Below are 18,502 nucleotides of genomic sequence, written 5' to 3'. Positions count from 1 at the left end.
AAAAATGGTTCAAGTGGCTTTGAGCACTATGGGACTTAACTTCTGAGGTCATCAGTCCCCTAGAACTTACAACTACTTAAACCTAACTAACCTAAGGACATCACACACATCCATGCCCGCGGCGGATTCGAACCTGCGACCGTAGCGGTCGCGCGGTTCCAGACTGTAGCGCCTAGAACCGCTCGGCCACCCAGGCCGGCCCTACAGCTAACAACTGTTATCTATACAAGTATATACTCGTACTTTCCCAAATAAATACATTCGCAAATGATTAAGGTTTAAGAAAGGAAAAGCTACATGATAACAGTGAAAGAAACTAAGACTAGAAGAGCACTTGAGAAAAAATGCAAAGGCAAGTCAACATCCCGCACATTAAAATTGTACTCCCACCAGGCAGCGTAGGAGGTTAAAGCTTTGTTGCCAAATCCTGACAACTTGTTTCCTGATGATGTTCTCAGGTTATCAGCCAAGTGAAGATGTCGTTCTGCGGCAACGTTTTAACAATTTTCCTACTTGTCATCTTCCGGAATATAAACCTGTTTTCTAGTCACGATTTCAGTTAGGAAATGTTTCAGTACGATGCAAGTTGCGTTGAGGCTACATAACACATACGCTGGCTTATATCGGTTGCAGGACGTGTGTTTATAGACTTCCAGGCTGCACTGATCGGAAGAGTTATTTACCCTGGATAAGCAAAGGACGCCCAAGTCACCGTCTCTGTATAAGCTCTAGTAAGCTCTAGGTTATTTCTACCGACAAATCGAAGCAAACAGCAGTGAACGTGATACAGGAACTTGTGTTGCAGACTCGTATTTCAGTCGACCGCGGCTGGCCACGCGGTTCTAGGCGCTGCAGTCCGGAACCGCGCGACTGCTACGGTTGCAGGTTCGAATCCTGCCTCGGGCATGGATGTGTGTGATGTCCTTAGGTTAGTTAGGTTTAAGTAGTTCTAAGTTCTAGGGGACTGATGACCTCAGATGTTAAGTCCCATAATGCTCAGAGCCATTTGAACCATTTGAACTCGTATCTCACCAATTTGGTATTGCTCTCGCCACGGAGACAGCGGGTTGTTGAATGTAGCAATGCTAATGGAAGGAATGTTGAACATTTAAAGTAAGGAAGAGTTGCATGTGATACATTGGTACCTTCTATTTCTGTCCATTTCCCATGGTTAATGTACTGTGAAGAGTTGTAGAAAGTAACTACTAGCATGGAAATACAGTGTTTTTGGAATACATTTTCTTCTCCTGAATATGAAGAATGCATCCTGAAAGTTTGGACATAATTACACTCTGCACATTTTTGGGTCGTGAACCAAATTAGAGTTTACATTGTTATCTGTATTGATAGATGAATTTGTTGTATGCGTGAATGATGATAATTCAAGATAATAGTGTCTCTCTCTCAATCAGGACCACTAACTGCTGAGTCCTACATTCTAGCGAAATTTCGCTTTAGATTCTAGATTTCCAGGCCCTAGATTGCATGATGCTGTGAATACCATCTCGTCGAGAAAAGATTTCGTGAAAGGTGCCTAGTGTGCAGTATCTCATGGTATCTCAGAGAGAGTGGTGTCACAGTTGAACAGAGGAGTTGCAGTTTTACCTGTAATATTCAAATATGCACTATGGTGATCAATTCAGGGTATAAACAACAAACAGTTATGTCGATAATTCTGATCAAATACGTCTGCAACAGTTATATCCATTAAAAATCTAAGTCCGCTGATGGGTTTAAACTTTAACAGCCATGTTTTGACAAACTTTTTACTATTGACGTATTGTACTAAGTAAAGATGGTGTTGTGGCCGATATTGTAAATAGTTACTGATAATTTACTAAGCATATTTTGAAGATTGTTGTTAATCAACCGAAACCGGTAATAATAAAATTGTAATTTTCTTTTTTTATTGTGATCAAGTCTATTAAAATTTTTAAAATATAATACAGATACTGTCAGGTCTCACGGCCATATAAAATTATTTATGAGAATGACTGATGGCAGACTATGATTCACTGGAAGCATCCTCAAAAAGTGTAGTCCATTCACGAAAGAAATGTTCTTCAAAACATTCGCTCCAGCGATACATCATTTCTGCCAGTTCTCTCATTAAATCTATCTTTTTCCGGTTTGTCTCTCAATTCACATTCAGTACTCATTAGACTGTTCATTCCATTCAACGGATCCTGCAATTCTTCTTCACTTTCACTGTGGATATCAGTATCATCGACGAATCTTATAATTCATATCCGTTTGCCCTATATATTAATAACACTCTTGAATCATTCTTTTATTTCTGCCCCTGATTCTTCGATGCATAGATTGAACAGTAGGGGGCGAAAGACAGTATCGTTGCCTTAATCCGAGCACTTCCTTCTCGGTCTTCCAGTATTACTGTTCCCTCTCCGTTCTTGTACGCACTGTATTCACCAGTCTTTCTCTCAAGCTTACTCATATTTCTCTCAGAATTTCTAACATCTCACAACATTTCATATTTTCGAACGCTTTTTCTAGATCGACAAATCCTATGAGCGTATCTTGACTTTTGTTCAGTCTTGCTTCCATTGCCAATCGCGGATTCGGAAATGCCTCCCTGGAGCCTTTCCATTTCCTAAAGCGAAACTGATCGTTCTTTTCCAATCTCCAGCATATAATTTTTGTCAGCAGCTAGGATGCATGGGATATTAAGCTGATTGCGCGGTAGTTTTCGCACCTAACTGCTCTTACTATCTTCCGAATTGTGTTGATGATATTTTTTTCCGAAATTCTGATGATACCTCGCCAGTCTCATACATTCTACACACACCAACCGTGAGCAGTCGCTGGTTGCCATTCCTCCCAACACTTTCAGAAATTCCGATGGAATGTTATCCCTCTCTTTTGCTTTATTTGATCTCAGGTCTTCTATAGCTCTTTTAAATACTGACGCCAATACTGCATCCCCTATGTCTTCTTTATTGACTCCAGTTTCATCTTCTACCAAGTCTTCAGACCAGTCGTCCCCCTCTAAGAGTCCTTCAGTGTACTCTTTCCACATATCCGCTCTTTCCTCTGTGTTTGACAATGAAATTATATTTGCACCCTTAGAAAAGGAAGAAAGATTGGGTCTAACGTCCCATCGCATTAGAGACGCAACACAAACTCGGATTGCGTCAAGGATGGGGTAGGAAATCGGCTGTGCCCTTTCAGAGGCCTTTATCGGTTTAGGGAAATCACGGGAAACCTAAACCGATGGCCGGGCGCCGGACTCCCGAATGTGAGTCCTGCATACTCAAGAACCGTGCCACCTCACTCGGTCATTGCACTCTTAATGTTACCACACTTGCTTTTAATTTCTCCAGAGGCTGTTTAGAGTTTTCTTCTGAGTCAATCCTTCCGATCATCATTTCTTTATCGATTTCTTGTCATCTTTCCTGCTGCTATTTCCTCTTGGCTGCCTTGAATTTCCTTTTACTTCATTCTTAAGTGATTTACATTGCTGTACTCCTGTATTTCCCATTTTCTTTGTACTTCCTTCTTTCGTCGATAAAATGAAATATTTCTTCTGTTTCCCACGGTTCCTTCGAAATTGCCTTCCTTGAACCTATGTTTGTAAAACATCTGCGATTTACCTTTTTGGAAATGACCATTCCTCTTCAACTGCACTGCTTACACCGGTATTCCTCATCCACATCCCTCACGAATTTCAAACGCGTCTCATTCGTCGATACTTCAATATCACACTTGCTTCCTTTGCTTCTTCCGTGCTATCCTCTTACTCTTCAGTCTACTCTTCAACATTAGTTAACTGTGATCTGAGTCTATATCTGGACATGGCTACGCCTTACAATGCCAACATTTGATTTCGTAATCTCTATCTGAACATGATGCAATGCATCTGGAACCTTCTCGTGTCCCCGAGTCTTTGCCAAGTATACCTCCTCCCCTTGTGATTCTTGAACACAGTATTCGTTGTTACTATCTGAAATTTACTGCAGAACTCAATTAATCTTCCTCCTCTCACAATCCTACTGCCTAGCCCGTATTCTCCTGTTACCCCCCCTTTTTTTTTGTTCCTTACCCTTCAACCGCGTTCCAGTCCCCCATGATTATCACATTAACATCTCCCTTTACATATTGAATTACGTGTTCAGTATCCTCATATACTTCGCCCATCTCTTTACCTTATGAGCAGGCAAGTATTTAATGTAGCATTAAGATCGCAAAAATTTCATATTAAAAATTAATATTAAAATTCAGTCATAAATGGGCTCATAAAACCTGATGGGAGAGCACCCAAATCCTACATAGCCAAAACCATCCATTTATCACAAGGCACATATGATCTTTTTAGTAAAAACGCATAAAATCCAGCATGGGCAGACCGAACCAAGTCTGCCATGAACTCACCACGTCAGACCTATGCATACTGCGTAATTCTGCATTAGTAAACACAAAAAATAGAGCCGCAGAACCACCAAAATATTCTGAACGAAATTCAGTATTATGCTCACAAATTAAGCTTTTCAGAATCAGAAAGTTACACATAGCCCACAACGCTTTTCAGACACCATTCAACTATAGCCTAAGTTCATCCATTACTCGCCTGAGAACTGCATAATTACTCTCGGTTTGGAAAGTCTAGCAGCAACCGTGTTTAAAGGCTAAATTATGGGAATCCAGTTCCACCTATTACTTATTGTTTCCTAATGCCCAGACAAGTTTCAGCATCTTTGAACCATTATCTGAGTGTACTTTTATTCAATTCTGTAAATTGCTAGCAAGTTTTAGATAATAATTATTCTACTTAAATTAGTCTTACAACAGTTTATGCATGTTGCGGTTATGACCTTGTTTTCTACATTTCTGCGTTCTATAGGACCCTCTTGTTGTGCGCCGTTAGCCTAAAGCTATAACAAAAGTACAGCATAACAGACAGGTCTGAATTCCCATAAAAATTAAATGTGTAAGTTCGTTTAAAAGTGATGGTTAAAACTTTATGACTTCTCCTTTTAAATTTTATAATTCAATACCTTTTTATTTTATAATTTTGTAATTTGTATAAAAAATCCTATTTTTAACGCAAACAAGACCCAACACCTCCTAGCTGTCTACTAACTGATCTCTTTCGGGGGTAACGGTGTCAGAAAGATCGGGACACAGGAATGCCACGCACTCAAACATACATACTCCGGTCGTTAGCCCGCATCTCGTGGTCGTGTGGTAGCGTTCTCGCTTCCCACGCCCGGGTTCCCGGGTTCGATTCCCGGCGGGGTCAGGGATTTTCTCTGCCTCGTGATGGCTGGGTGTTGTGTGATGTCCTTAGGTTAGTTAGGTTTAAGTAGTTCTAAGTTCTAGGGGACTGATGACCTAAGATGTTAAGTCCCATAGTGCTCAGAGCCATTTGAACCATTTGCCAACCGGTCGTTAGTGGCGCGCCTTGCGATACCGTACCAGAAGTACTTCGTCGCTATCAAGAAGGTCCTCAGTTGTTCTCGACAGGATCAGGTGGTCTAATCTAGAAGAAAATACGTGACACACTGTGGATGGATAAAGGGTGTTGTAAAGTGCTCACACATGCTGTCTGCTCGGCCGGGATGGCGCACGCAACCCTGTTCACGAATTCCACAATTTATATGCGTCCATCGCATAAATATAGCTCATTTTCGGCGAGTGGGCTATTTTGAACGACAATGCACTCCCCGTTTCAGACACAATCGAAACATTTGATTGCAGCTAGAACCTACTGCCTTCATTAGTCTTTACAAATAACGAATTTCAATAACTGATGACGTCCATTTCGCGTCGCTTCGTCCCAGTTCGTCCGAACACGAGGAATATTTCATTTATGAGGGCCGGCAGACAAAACCGAATTCGTTCGGTGGTGCTGTGAAGTGGAGACATTTGCATAAATTATTATTTGTCTCCCGCGCGGCACTGGTGTTCAAATACGTGACTCGGCAGCACAACCCGTATAAACTCGACACAGGAATTACAGTTCTTCCTGTAAAGAGTAAAAAAAAAATCTACGCACAGAAAATGCTGGTTGAACCAGTTGCCGTAAACCCAACGCGAATTGTGGATAAATGATAAACGCGGGGAACAGAAATCGTGCGTAACGGAATTATCAACACATAAAAATTTTAAACGCCTGTGCATCGGATTATTCGTTCCCAGTTATCTCCTGATTTAAACAGACCCGTTTCAGCACTGATTGAATTTGAGACCCAGTGAAGCGTTTAGATCCTTGTTTAAGCGAAAAAAAACAAACAAAAAAAGGCTCTCCACTGTCGTGTGACAGGTGAGATATGCTTTAGTGCATTCTAACAGTCCTCTGCCAAAGCACAGTGTTAAATACGTCCCCCTCTACCTCCACTACCCTTCCTATACACACACCCAAAAAATTATTCCTGTATTCAGGTCAGTCCATGTTTGGAACTCAGTTGAGCACTGGACAGGTGTTTTCTTTTTTTTTTTTTTTTTTTTTTTTTTTTTTTTTTTTTTTTTTTTTTTTTTTTAGATAAGAGTAGCTTTGAGTAGAATGATTTAACGTAATCGCTGTTTGAAAATAGTGATAATGAAGATTAAAAATGAGAAAACGGAATTTATAATCAATATCAAAACTTCAGGTCAGCACCCCGAGTACAAGAGGTAGAAGAAATCAAACAGAAGAAGAAACTGAAATACCTTGAAGAGCATTTAGATTTCCACGCCACCGACAACTGATTCTGTTGCATCAGGAATAGGGAAATTTGTCAACTAACCGAAAAAGTGTACAAGAAGAAATCGATATCTATTAATGCCAGACTACGATTAAAAAAGGTCTGACCAAAAAGTTAAAGATTAAAGAATGATCGACCTTGACAAAAACCCTACGTAAAAGAAAATGGTCAATTCAGGAGACGACATAACCATGAACTCCCAGAATATGTAGAAAAGACCAGACATCTTTGGCAGAAAGAAGATTGGTATTATACTCTTGGAAAATGAAAAAAGAATACATTTACGGAAGTGAATAAGACCTATTAGCCGCGCGGGATTAGCCGATCGGTCTCAGGCGCTGCAGTCATGGACTGTGCGGCTGGTCCCGGCGGAGGTTCGAGTCCTCCCTCGGGAATGGGTGTGTGTGTTTGTTCTTAGGATAATTTAGGTTAAGTAGTGTGTAAGCCTAGGGACTGATGACCTTAGCAGTTAAGTCCCATAAGATTTCACACACATTTGAACATTTTTTAAGACCTCTTGTACTTACGCAGCACACTATGAGAGGGCAGTGCATGCGATGATCAAACGCGCCACACTGCGGACACACCAGGAACTGCGTTATCAGCCGTGGAATGTTGCAAACTGCTCAGCGGTTGTTCACCGCCAGAGCCAGTGGAGTGGCAGCCAGTTTGCCGTGCTATACGGAGCTCCTTGTGTGTCTTCAACATTGTCTGAATGCCGCGACATCGTGTACGTGAACAGTTTGTGCAACTGACGGAGTTTGCGCGAGGGCGTATAGTGGGTCTGTGGGAGGCCGGAAGGACATACCGAGAAATTGCGCTACAGGTGCGGCGAGAGGTCTCCACATGCATCAATGCTGTCGTCAGTGGTCAGCAGGAGGTGCACATGCCCGTCGACCTGGGTCTGGACAGCGGCGACGCACAGATGCACGCCGAGACCGTCACATCTTACGAAGTGCCGTACAGCACCGCACCGTCACTTCACAACGAATTAGGGACACTGTTGTTCCGGGGGTGTCATCGAGAAGCATTCGCAACCGTCTCCGTGAAGCAGGGCTACGATCCCGCGTGCCGTTAGGGCGTCTTCCGCTCACGCCCCAACATCGCTCATCCCGCCTCCAGTGGTGTCACGTTAGGCGTTTATGGAAGGAAGAATGGAGACGTGTCGTCTTCAGTGATGAAAGTCGCTTCTGCCTTGGCGCCGATGACGGTCGAACGCGTGTGTGGCGTGCAGCGGAGCGCCAAAATACGGAGTGTGCACGACAGAGGCACACAGAACCCATACGAGGAATCATGGTGTGGGGAGCCATATCCTATACTGGCCGTTCTCCACTGGTGATAGTAGAGGGAACGCTGAACAGGGAACGGTACACTGAAACCATTATTCAACCAGTCTTGCTACCGTTCATGCACCAACAAGGCGACATGCTTTTCCAACCGGACAATCCACGTTCACATGTCTCCCGTGCCACCAAAAGTGCTCCTCAAAGTGTACGCCAACTACCCTGGCCAGCACGATCCGCAGATCTGTCCCCCACTGAGCATCTTTGGGACCGGATGAAACGTCATCTTGCGCGGTCTGCACGACCGGCACGGAATCTGGCCCAGCTGAGGCACCAGGTGGACACTGCATGGCAGGCGATTCCTCAAGACTACATTCGGCACCTCTACGATCGTCTTCATGGGAGAACAGCAGCCTGAATTGTTGCAAAAGGAGGGTATACACAGTACTAGCGCTGACATTGCGCACGCTCTGCTGACTTTACTCACGTGGGTATGGCTCTGTTTTGTGATCGAGTGTTGTATACGTCCCCAAGAGTGTGTCAATAAAATTTCCCTCTGCTGGGTCGAGGAATTCATGGTGTTCTTGTTTCATTTTACAGGAGTGTATTTGCACATTGCTCCTCCCAGCCGTACAAAGTGAAAAATCCGATATTCCGCTACTTCCTCAACAAGAAAACAAAGGTGTCCTTCACCGAAGTCGAAAGAGACCTGCAAGAAGTGGGGATAACACGAATGCGGGAATGACGGGCTGAAGATAATGTCCAAGGGCAAGGAAAGGAAAGCTCAGTTGATGCAGCTTTGTCAGCAGATTGTCGAAATGACGAAAAGAAAGAATACATTTTGTATGCGAATATCAACCTTCCGTAAACATGCATAAATATAAAGCGATAGTCTGAACGTGAACTGTAGAGTAAGCATGCATAAATATAAAGTGATACGTCTGAACAAGACGTGAACTGTAGAGCATTTTGAGCACAAAATTAAGTCTCTGCTGCCATGCTCAGTCACATCGAGTAAAAGTGGCTCTTCCGAAAAGGCAATGGATCTGTGTACGGAAGAAATCTCTTTTCGACTGTCCTGATAAGCTTTCACTGATTTCGCTAAAGAAAATAATTTTCTTTAAATATCTTACAGTAGGAGTTAGTTATCTAAATAAATTATCAAATATTCACGTAACTTGACGACTAAATTGATATCACGCCAGTATAAGTCGGTACTTGCTTTCTCCGCAACTAAATGGGGTGGTGTATTTCATGATACTTGCATGAGACGGGTTCGGCCGTTATCATTTGCACTAGGTGTTTAGTATGTGGAAGTCGCCTACAGTTCGCGTCAATTATCTAAAGATGCGAACTTCTTAAACACAAATACGTTTTGCAGAAAAACCTCACAAATGTGCGAGAATTTTAGTTTTTCGACTATGAAACCACGGTGTGGAACTGTATCGGCGACTTCCCGTCAGTAACGAATGTGATGTCAACATACACCACGCTGTCCCACCTTCCGGCATCTCTTGAAGCAAATCAAACGTGGGAGTTGAAGGAAGGTCGTTTACATTTTCATCAACGATAAGGTTATGCAGCACATGGATGGTTATGGTGAGCCGCCGTTTCTTCTTGTCGTAACCGATTTAGCAATGTACGGAAAAACTAAATCTTTCTGTCAGAAAGATCTGAATCATGATCTACCCAAATGTGAATTCATTATCTACCGAAATAAATCACGTCGATAGGGAGTTGAGTTTCACACGGTATGTGTTGCGGAATCTGTGCTGAGATTATCCTTGCAAATTCCGTCACCAAATGTATGGGCGTTAGATATGTTGCATTCGTTCACGGAACAAATTCATACTCACCCCGTGAAGAGCGCTGATCACTTTAGAGATCTGGAGAAGTACCAGGTGGTCACGTGACCCTCTTTGGCTGACCTACGTCATAGCAGTGAAGTGGTGTGTATGGATCGGTCGTTTGAATGGAATAAACGCACTAAGGTAGGTAGACGTGGAGATGTGGCAGAGACGAAAAATTAAATGTCGCGGATGTGCCCATACCTACACCGTGAATGAAGTTGTCCGATTTGTTGCTGTATCAATGCGGACTGACGCGTATGCCGTGTGATTCCATGATGATGGTACCAACTTTCAGACATGATGGAGGAGGGCAAATATATCAATCTGAGGTAAGGGACCCTTGTCCGGAAACTACCAGGTCGAAAGTTATAAGCGACACCTCTGACTGTAGAACACATGTACCGATACTTTTGTTGCTAAGACCGTAGGGTGGGCAACTTTCAGACATGAGAGTACAGATCAAAGGAGGAATACAATACCAAGTAAACATGCGCTCTAAAATGCTGTGAACACTTGCTCATCTTCGCTTATCTGACGTCATCTCTTCTACAGCAAGCTCTTTTGTTTCCATGTTGTCGGACGAAGCAGTATGTTACAACATAAGAACCCGAATAATGTCTCTAAAATGAGTGCTTCAAGAGCTGTGGGCACTTGTGAATAGAACAGACGTGTTACACAGTGCGAAGATGAATAAGTGCACATGTCTCTTAAGCTATGCACTTTAGATCAGTTGTTTACAGACAAAGAAATCAAACTGAGGAAGTTAATAACGCTTTGGTTCACCTCTGGCCCTCATGTAAGCATTTCTTAGTCTTCACGATTATTGACAGAGTTGGTGGATGTCTTCCTATAGTTAATCGTGCCAAATTCTGTACAACTGGCGCATTAGATAGTAAAAATTCCGAGCTGGTTGTAGGTACTGCCCATAATTCTCCAAATGTGCATAATTTGTTAGAGATTCGGCGACACTGCTGGTCAAGGTAGGGTTTGGCAAGTACGAACACAAGCGGTAGAAACTTTCACCGTGTGCAGGCGGGCATTATCTCGCTGAAACGTAAGCCCAGGACGGCTTGCCATGAACGGCAACAAAACAGGGCATCGTCGATACACCGTACTGCTGCAAGTGTGCTGCGGATGATAACCAAAGAGTTTTTGCTATGAAAAGAAATGGCACACCAGAGAATCACTCCTGGTTGTTGGGGCACATACTGGGCGACAGTCAGGTTGGTACCCAACCGCTGACTGGGGCATTTAGAGAAACTTATTCGGCCTGAAATCTCATTAACTGAAGCAGAATTGTGTTCAGCGATGGGTCCCGCTTCGAAAAGAGCCCTGATGACGAGCGAATACGTACGCCCCGCCCCTGACCGTCGCCCACCACACGATACGACAACCGGAAGTGATGGTCTCGGATACCATTCCTTTTCATATCGGAACCTCTTTGGTTGTCATCTGCGGCAACCTTACAACACAGCCGTACGTCCACGATATTCTGCATCTCGTTTTGTTGCCCTTCATTAGAAGCTGTCCTGAGCTTAATTTCAACCGCACTCGGCCAGATTTTCTACTATTTATCTTCGTGCTTGCCAAATTTTACCTTGGCCAGCAAAGTCGCTGGATCTCTCTCCAGTTAAGAAAGTTTGGAGCATTATGGGCAGGGCCCTTCAACCAGTTCGGGATTTTGACGATCTAGTTCCAAATTGAACAGAATTAAGCATGATTTCCTCCTGGAGGACATCCAACAGCTCAGCCAATCAATGCCAAGCCAAATAACTGCTTGCATAAGGGCCAGAGGTGGACCAACGCGTTATTGACTTGCTCAATATGTGAAACCCTTTCTCTTAAGTAAATCATGCGATTTTACTAAAATTGTAATAATTTGTTTATTTGTGAATGCACATCATATCCACCGATATCCGTCCGTTCGGATAATTCCCTCGTGGTGCGTCTTTTTCTTTTTGTCTTAGACTGTAATACGACTAAAGAACAAAGGTCGTATTTATTTAGCGTATAGTACTGCACATGAAATAGAAGAAAAAACCAAGGCATGAACACAAATCACAAATTAACTAACAAACAGTTGCTATACGCTAATGTCTAGTCTCCTTATTTAGTCAAAAGTTGATGGTGTAGGCAGCTAGGTTCACGGTTTATAATTATCGACAATACGCTAGCCGGCCGGAGTGGCCGAGCGGTTCTAGGCGCTTCAGTGTGGAACCGCGCGACTGCTACGGTCGCACGTTCGAATCCTGCCTCGGGCATGGATGTGTGTGATGTCCTTAGGTTAGTTACGTTTAACTAGTTCTAAGTTCTAGGGGACTAATGCCTCAGCAGTTGAGTCCCATAGTGCTCAGAGCCATTTGAACCATTTGACAATACGCTAGATGTTCTGGTTTGGTGATCCACTTTTACATCTCGGGGGCTGGACAGCCTACCGTATTTGTGCATGCACTACGTTTCCTGCCCGGATGGGATCTATATTCTTCCACTAATGGCACGAGATGTCAAAGTCCTTGCGTCTTTGTAGAGTGTCAATGCTCATAAGAAGACCATAGCTAACAGGGATATGAGTGTCGCTCCTTGTCAATGACTTTCTAATCCAATAGCAATTGCCGCCGTCAATGAATGCAGTTATCGCAATCAGTTTCTGAGTAAACATACCGAAGAGAATCGCGTGCAGTGGAAATCTGTAGTTGTGTACCTAACAAGTCACTGTCCACAGTGGTATATAAAGTTGCACTTCTGCAAATGAGCAAACACCACAGAAAGTGGACAGGGATTGGTGGCGCTAGTGTTTCCCGATTTTGCATCTTTTCAAACAATGCATCGCCACTAGTGCACCGCGGCCCACTGAGGCATTTAACCCGCAGTGCGTGGTGTAATTCAGGCAGGAGGTGGGTCTATGAAGTTTTAGGACTGTTTTTCCTACCATGACTGCAGGCCATTCGTTCAGAATACCATGTACCAACGTGTTTATTTGGAGCTAAACATTCTCGGAGAGCAAGTGTTGCCATTCCATCGACATCCTCTCGATGAGTTCCTGGACTGATGAACATTCAGGCACAGTATTGTACCCCGACTGGCTTCCTAAATCACCCGACCTTAATCCCACAGAAAATGCCTGTGTGTATTTGGAACAGCAGGTGACACGTAACAATCGATATTCCTACTATTTGGTAGCGCCAAGGCAGTGGTCCTAATCTTTGTGAGATCATTACCCATGAGTGCAATCAGATATTAGCTGTTACCGCCCTTCCCTCCCCCTCTGACAATAATCAGCCCCTAACTATACTTTAGAATGAAAGAGAATTTTGTTCGAACACTTTCGTTATTAAAATGACGAAAGTTAAATAACATTTAATTTTTGTGGATATTTTATTAAACCACTAACAAATGAGGCAGCGAGACAAGTGGTACTAAAATTTATTCCAGTTTATTGTGGCGCGGTGATCAAGCAACCCTCTACTGTGATTAATATTAAAAGAACACTCTTTATCGGCTTAGGGACGATGCGTTTCACCCGGGAGGGGCTTCATCAGGTTATCTAGTGCGATGTAGGTCATCAGTCACAGCAGCGCAGAGTAAAATCACACTCATAAACTGTTAACATGGCCACGGAACAATGTGTCGGTGGCTGATCGCCGCTCACTCGGTGTATACACAGTATTGACAGAATCAGAAGTGGTATAAATAACAATAACAATAATAATAATAATAAGAATAATGATACCGTGTAGTCCTGTATCAGCATAGTTGCCATTATTAGTTACAGTTGCGTTGTGCTGTCAGTTAGCTCGTTTACTGTTACGAAGTGAATAGTTAAGCAATTTGTACTCTATTTTATTTGCGGGGGCTACCTACAACTCGAAGAAGACATTTTACCGTCTGTGATGGAGGTGTTTCTATTTTACTGCCATAGATGCGTTGTACAAAGTAGAAAGTATGCGTGGACTATGTGAGAAAGATGTTATTCAGTTTTCTTTAACAAGCGGTAATTTCCACCGCATCACTATTTATGTAATAACTTTTAAAGTACTACGAAATAGTTATAATAGCGAAAAACTTTTAAAATAACTTAGTTTCGTGACCGAAACGTGAATGATCCCTTTTGTTTTTAACTCTCAGTAAATTGTATTTTACCCCTAAGGGGTAATAACACACAGGGTGAGTACCTCTGCTCTACGGAATATCATCAGTGCGTAACTTCTCCTGATTATGGCTTACCTGGAGAAACTTGTGAACCCTCTCTCCCAGCGAAATACGGCCAATATCGGGACTAGAAAGGGTGTTACCCGCTATTAGTGTGATTTCTCCTGGGGAGATGGCACTGCTGGTTTAATAAACTTTTAATGAATAACCTACTTGGAAAGTGGACTACATTATACAGGAGAGAAATCCATTGGCATGGAGTAACATCGTATTTCTAAATCTGTGCAGTGATACTCCACCGTAAGTAACAATAAAAATGTTGGTAGAAAACCTCTTTGGAATCCTATTAAATCTAACCATATGAGTACGCGCAACAATTAAAAAATAAGTTACTAAATAATTGTTTGTCATTATATTTCGGAATCAGCTCTATTCTTAGCGTTTCTGTAAATTTGGTGATATGTACCACTTGGCTTTAGTTATGCGCACGCTTCAGCCGCCCACGTTATGAGATGAAAATCGCGCTGCGGTAGCTGAATTCGAGCTAATTTTCTGCCCGGATCTTCCCTGGTGTCATCATCGTGGAGCTCACCCATCAACGTCTACAAACCCACTCTGACTGAGCTCAGATCGTCACCTCCTCATAATCTGCAATAATCCCGTGAGCAGCGTCTGGCCGTGTGATGCGGATCTCCGACAGCGTAGCAATGACTGGTACCGGGTAGTTATAATTTCACGGATGTCCAGTGTCAGTTGTAATTATCGTATGGCAGCGAAACTTGATAGATGTGCTAATACTTTGATGCGGAATAGTTTTACGACGGAAAAGAGTAGGTCCTAGTTTGGCCACCAGGTGCAAATCTGGCGCTGTACAGCATCTCGTCAAAATCTCCGGTGCTCATATTGAACAAACTGCATAAGTGGCGGTTAGTTATAAGACCATCATGCCTTCCTCACTTGTTTGATCTTTTCTACCCACATCCTGTTCCTAATCCATTTCATATGGAAACATTTCTATACGTCTTCCTGGCATTCACAACGCCAGAATTGCACATTATGTTCAAAACTGAAACTAATTTTTTTTTTTTTTTTCCAGCGATGATCGGTTCCGCATTAACGCTTTAGAATATCTACCAAGTTTCGCTACCATACAATAATTACAACGAACACTGGAACGTCTGTGAATAGCAGCACTTCAATTATAACCACCCGGTACTTTGGCCACGACGACGTGTATGTTGTTGATTGTGTGGTTATCTGCTGTGGCTGATTAGTGCATGTCACGGGGAATCTTACTCGGGGGGCGAGTCTTTCAGATCGACTGCTAATATGTAAGCAGCGTGAGAACAAACGAACACCTACCTGGGCATAAGCCGGCCGGTGTGGCCGTGCGGTTAAAGGCGCTTCAGTCTGGAACCGCGTGACCGCTGCCGTCGCAGGTTCGAATCCTGCCTCGGGCATGGATGTGTGTGATGTCCTTAGGCTAGTTAGGTTTAATTAGTTCTAAGTTCTAGACGACTGATGACCTCAGAAGTTAAGTCGCATAGTGCTCAGAGCCATTTGAACCATTTGAACCTGGGCATAGACGCCACAATTTTTAATTGTACAAGACGAAGCTGTCCAGTTGAATTACATGCGTTGTATGTAGACGCGCTGGGTACTGGAAACTTAATTTCTTGTTCCCCCACACGCTGTGCTCCGCGTTAGGAAGGGTGACTGGGGTGTTTACTGCAGCCATTTCATGGCGGGGTAACCCTCCTCCCTAGCTGATTCCCGGCCGACGTAGCGACAGCATGAGTCAGAAACTCTTCCACACTGGGACGTTACAAATACATGAAGCTTTCTGGCAATACATGCTGCCCAATAAGCACTATACGTCATCAGACACTGTGTGTGTCTGTTTGTGCGCTGCTGACTTCAATGATCAGTTTGTGTAGTAGCAAAACGTTGTGTACTTTAGTAGCAGAAAAACGTTTAGTTTGTACATTGTCGTCTTTTAACTGACAAAATCTACGGGGAGTGGCCAAAATCGATGTTAACTCGGGAATGTCTGGAACAGTGTGGCAATAAGGTCCGAAGGATGGTGAAGACGAGACAATTAGAGGGCGCACGAAGGACAGGACAGGAAATGTAGGGGCACAAGGTACGCCGTGCCATGCATCATATGGGGCAGGCGGAGAATGCATGCAGAGGTAGAAATAGAATCGTGTTATTTTAAGTAAATACAAATCAAACAATTTTCTGCATCAGTGGCTTATATTACTACATTCTTATCCTCTTATAAAGTTTGTTGTGAAGAATAAAACACAATTCGAAAAATTATGATAGAATTCCTAAATACAACACTAGAAACAAAGATAGCCCACTCTATCCACAACATAGCCAAACTCTTCCAATGGGAGGAACAAGATATGCAGCCGTAAAATATTTCATCTCTTTGTTTTTAAAACAAACAAAATGTCAACCGTATCTGCTCTATATATGAATTTCTGAAGAGGTAGTATTGACTGGTATCTGGTTAGGTTACCTTTATTAAAATTTATTGTATATTAACCCTCTGACTGCCAGTTTTATTAAAAATACTAATATATGATTATTTTAATTGGCAACGGCCTTGCCGCAGTGGATACACCGGTTCCCGTCAGATCACCGAAGTTAAGCGCTGTCGGGCGTGGCCGGCACCTGCATGGGTGATCATCCAGGCCGCCATGCGCTGTTGCCATTTTTAGGGGTGCACTCAGCCTCGTGATGCCAACTGAGGAGCTACTCGACCGAATAGTAGCGGCTCCGGTCAAAGAAAACCATCGTAACGACTGGGAGAGCGGTGTGCTGACCACACGCCCCTCCTATCCGCATCCTCCGCTGAGGATGACACGGCGGTCGGAGGGTCCCGATGGGCCACTTGTGGCCTGAAGACAGAGTGCTATACTATATGGTTATTTTAATCAGTGCCTTAGTGAGAAGTAACAATATGAAAAGAATATTTTCTATTACGTAAACGATCTGGCAGAAAGGGTGGGCAGCAGCCTGCGGTTGTCCGCTGATGATGCTGTGGTGTACGGGAAGGTGTCGTAGGTAAGTGACAGTAGGTTGACACAAGATGACCTAGTTGGTGTGATGAATGGCAGCTGGCTTTTTAAGTGGAAAAGATGAAAGTAGGAAAAACAAACCCGTAATGTTCGAATACAGCATCAGTAGCGTCCTGATTTACACAGTCACTTCGTTTAAATATCTGGGCGTAACGTTGCGAAGCGATATAAAATGGAAAGATCACGTAAGGATTGTTGTAGGGAAGGCAAATGGTCGACTTCGGTTTATTGGGAGAATTTTAGGAAAGTGTGGTTCATCTGTAAAGGAGACTGCATGTAGAACGCTAGTGCGACCTATTCTTGAATACTGCTCGAATGTTTGGGATCCGTACCAGGTCGGATTGAAAGAAGACATCGAAGCAATTCAGGGGCGAGCTGCTAGATTTGCTACCGGTATGTTAGATCAACAAGCAAGTGTCACGGACGTGCTCCGGGAGCTCAGGTGGGAGTCTCTGGAGGGAAGAAATCCATTTCGAAGAACACTATTGAGAAAGTTTAGAGGACCAGCCTTTGAAGCTGACTGCAGAACAATCTTACTGCTGCCAACACACACTTCTCGTAGGGACCACAAAGGTAAGATACGAGAAATTAGGGCTCATACGGAGGTATATAATGTCGTTTTTCCCCCGCTCTATCTGCGAGTGGAACAGGAATGGGAATGACTGGCTGTGGTACGGAGCATACTGCTCCACGCACCTTATGGTGGCTTTCGGAATATGTATGCAGATGTAGATGTACGACATACTGTATTATTAACAAGTACCTCCTGTATTTCAGACGATGACTGCGCAAAAACTACGAGACATACTGAAAACAGACACACATCAACGTGCAGAGCCTCTCTCCAAGTTTGTAACTCATACTACAGGTGCTCAATATGGGCTTCGTTTGTGAGGTGGCAAACGTCAATTCGGGGTTTAAGTCGCGAACACGATGTGTCCAGGAAGGCGAGAAGGGAGTCCGCTTTGTGAATCTGGTAGTTGGGTTACCCATCTGCAGGTGTGAACAAATTCAATGTGACAGTACGGAGATGATCTTCAGGACAGTACAGCCTACACGTGCAATATGTAATTATAAGAAGACTGCTAACCATTAATAGCCTTCCCTTTACGAGTAGGAAATTGATACATAACAGTAATATACAGCATATTCCAATAGGTCCTCTGATTGCCTGTCGTGGGTGACATACGTCCTGCTGATAGTCAAAGGGTTAAGATAAAAGTTACAATACGATTGTCAAGATACTTAACATGCAGTTATGTTTTCAAAGAGGAAATATATCTAATTTTTTAAATTTAATATTTTTCAAATTTAATATTTGTTGCAAATATGATCCTCGTTGCACATAAGAACTAAATAAGGAAATCCTATAGGGTATTTCATTCAGATGGATAAATCTGCCGCTACGCGGAGTGGCCGAGCGGTTTGAG

General features: G+C 43.2%; 1 protein-coding gene and 1 pseudogene across 1 annotated transcript in view; one reads left to right on the top strand and one right to left on the bottom strand.

Moving 5' to 3' along the window:
- The window catches only part of LOC124619319 (protein turtle-like), a 906,568-nt gene that overhangs the window by 414,652 nt on the left and 473,414 nt on the right, over positions 1-18,502 (bottom strand). The gene's annotated exons all lie outside the window — the stretch shown is intronic.
- LOC124620596 lies at positions 16,588-16,705 on the top strand (annotated as a pseudogene).

The sequence above is a fragment of the Schistocerca americana genome, chromosome 6 (genome assembly GCF_021461395.2).
Source record: "Schistocerca americana isolate TAMUIC-IGC-003095 chromosome 6, iqSchAmer2.1, whole genome shotgun sequence".
Taxonomy (NCBI): domain Eukaryota; kingdom Metazoa; phylum Arthropoda; class Insecta; order Orthoptera; family Acrididae; genus Schistocerca; species Schistocerca americana.
This window is presented reverse-complemented; position numbering and strand designations above follow the sequence as displayed.